Source organism: Myotis lucifugus, unplaced genomic scaffold, assembly GCF_000147115.1.
Source record: "Myotis lucifugus unplaced genomic scaffold, Myoluc2.0 scaffold_586, whole genome shotgun sequence".
In the NCBI taxonomy this organism is placed as follows: Eukaryota; Metazoa; Chordata; class Mammalia; order Chiroptera; family Vespertilionidae; genus Myotis; species Myotis lucifugus.
The window spans coordinates 384,941-387,705 of NW_005871634.1; the positions used below are offsets into that span (position 1 = coordinate 384,941).

The 2,765-nt window shown below is 54.5% G+C and overlaps 1 protein-coding gene across 1 annotated transcript in view; it reads left to right on the plus strand.

Annotated features, from left to right (window-relative positions):
• Nucleotides 1-2,765, plus strand: part of KIF26B (kinesin family member 26B) — a 178,433-nt gene that overhangs the window by 87,537 nt on the left and 88,131 nt on the right. The window lies entirely within an intron of this gene.

Below are 2,765 nucleotides of genomic sequence, written 5' to 3' on the forward strand. Positions count from 1 at the left end.
CCCAGAAGTTCCTGGGATTGTGGAGAAGGGAATATCCCAACTGATGGGTTAGGGATTGGGCCCTAAACCCAGCCATTCCGGGTATTCCCCCCGAGGGGTCCCAGATTGGAAGAAGGGTGCAGGCTGGGCTGAAGGGACACCCCCCCTCCCATGCACGAATTTTGTGCACTGGGCCTCTGGGTATTATAGATATATATATCTGTAGAAAAGATAGTGTGGAATGTCAAGTTTTCTTCCTCTCAGTAATAGAGTCATTAATATTTGACTCCCTTTTAGTCTTGGAATTTTCAATAAATTTAGTCCCTGCCCTCCCCGAGCTACCCCTGGGAAAGGCTCATCTTGACTGTTTTGCCTCTTGTTCTGACCTTCATGGTTCAGAACTCTGAGCGCACTGGGCAGAGAGGGCAGGAGCAAGGCTAGTCTCCCTCTCGCCTGTCCCCTTGCCTACCTGAGCTTTCCACGCTGGCTCCCACTGCCCTCCCCCTGCATCATGTAGTGAATGTGGCTGAAGAAGTGTGTGTGTGGGGGGTGGGGGAGGACGAGGAAATGAGCAGGTGCCCTTTAAGAGAAGCAGACACAACTCCATGAGGAGGCAGCAGGTTGCCAGACGAGTGTGGCCACTGCCAAGAGAACTTTGCATTTTTGTACCATTTTTATCTCCGTCAGGTATCTTTCCAGCAGGCCAGCCAGGGCTCGGGTTCCCTGTGCTCGGGGAGAAAGGTGTGTGGAAGCTCCTGACGTGGGTCAGCTCTCAGTCCGCGTCCTCGGCGGTGACCCATATTAGAATGTGAGAGAGAACTCAACAGTGATGATGTGGTGTGTGCGTGTGTGTGTGTGTGTTGTGTGTGTGCACGCACATGCGTGCCGGTGGCTGCCTCCCCCCTGGAGAGGGTCACAACACGTTACAAATATCACCTAGGTTAGTCCAACATTATCCGAGTATGAAGAATTTAAATAAATCTGCTCGGACAGACGAAGGGACGCAGCCGAGGCTACGCGGTGAGGTTGGAAGTCAGAGCCCCTCCCACACACTGACTTCCCTCCGTGCCTCTGGGAAGGAAGGGAGATATCAGCATGTGATGTTCCTTTCTCAGGCCAGGCCAGCCTCCGTCGCTGGAGGCCCACAGCTGACCGTAGTAAGCAGGTGCCTGCTGATGTAGTAACATCTCAGTGACCGAGAAGTTCCCGCTCACAGATGTTCTAGATCTCCCCTGACAAGCCAGGGAAGGGGCCAGGCGGGGCGGGCACAGCTTCGAAATCACCTGATTCCTGGAAACGGCTTCTCAGTCACGGGGCTTTCAGATGCACCAACTGCAGGCCTGGGCCAGGGGGAACGGGGGACTGGAGAGAAGCTTGCTCGGTCGGGGTTCTGCCTGTGGTGTTCTGGCTGGTAGGATAACGGGTGCCAGGTGAGTGGCATGGAAGGCGTGCAGGGGTCCCTTCCCTAAGCGGGGGTGCTCCCTCCTCCGGATTCAGGGGAGCCTCGGCGGGTGGGAGTTGCTTTCCTCCCTGCTCCCCGACTCTCCAATGCACACTGTTTTGGGCTGGGTAGCTGCCTGGCATCCATTGGAATGTAGACTCTCACTAAGGACATTGGGAGTTTTCAGACTCGTGCCTTAGACACCCATCCATCCCTCAGCCCAGAGCAGAGCAGGGCCTTCCAGGCATCCCTTCCAGACCTGAGAGCCAAGGATGAAGTTGCTGACTTACCTCCAGAGCCGATGCCGCCAGGGCACTGACCTCACCCCTGGGAGTGTGACTGGCTGAGTTCTGGGAGTGACAGTTGTCCCTTTAGAAATGGTTTGATCTGAAGAAATATGCCTGGCAGGCTTGGCTCAGTGGTTGAGCATTGACCTATGAACCAGGAGGTCATGGTTCAATTCCTGGTCAGGGCTTATGCCTGGGTTGTGGGCTCAAACCCCAGTGAGGGGTGTGCAGGAGGCAGCTGATCCATGATTCTCTCTCATCGTTGATGTGTGTGTCTCTCTCTTCCTCTCCCTTCCTCCCTGAAATCAATGAAAATATAAAAAAAGAAATAATATTGCTCATTTAGCCCACATCCTGATTCCTAAATAAGACTCATTTGCAGTAAGTTTAGCTCACATCTGAGGACTGAGCTCTTCAGACACCTTCTGAGTTTCCGAGTTAGAAAAAAGACGTGGCTCTGTGAAGTACAATCCTGTAACACTGGCCCACACACGAGGTTGAGAACGGGGTTTGTTGTAATAACACCTGGTGTAATACCTGTTAACATGCTCAGTGCCCGGAGCAAATTGGCAGGCGCTGCCTCTACTCTCGCCAATAACTTGTCAGAGACCGACTCAGAGTTCCTCCCCAACTCTCAGAAGAACATCCAAGATGCGGGGTGCGCGTAGTCCTCAGCCTTCACCCGGGCAAGGCTGGCCCCGGGCCAACTCGAGGGTCACCCGGAATTCGAGGGGGAACCCTGCAGAGCTGGGAAGGGGCCTCGGGAGGGAGGGCGAGAGGCTGGGTAAGAATGGGATGAATTCCTTGATTGGTGTCTTCCATGAAGGTCAGGGTGAGGGTCAAGGTGAAACTCATTCCCCTCCCCAACTCTGCTCCTTGCTCTCTGGAGCTCAACTGCTGCCTCCATCCCCTGGCAACCAGAGGCAAGTGTACATGGAACCAGGACTCCGTGATGTCACAGAGGCGGGGGGGGGGGGGTGGCTGGGCACTGCTAATAATTAGAGACTAAGCATCTTCGCTGCTTTATCTCAGCATCCTGGTGATCCTGGGCTCAGCAC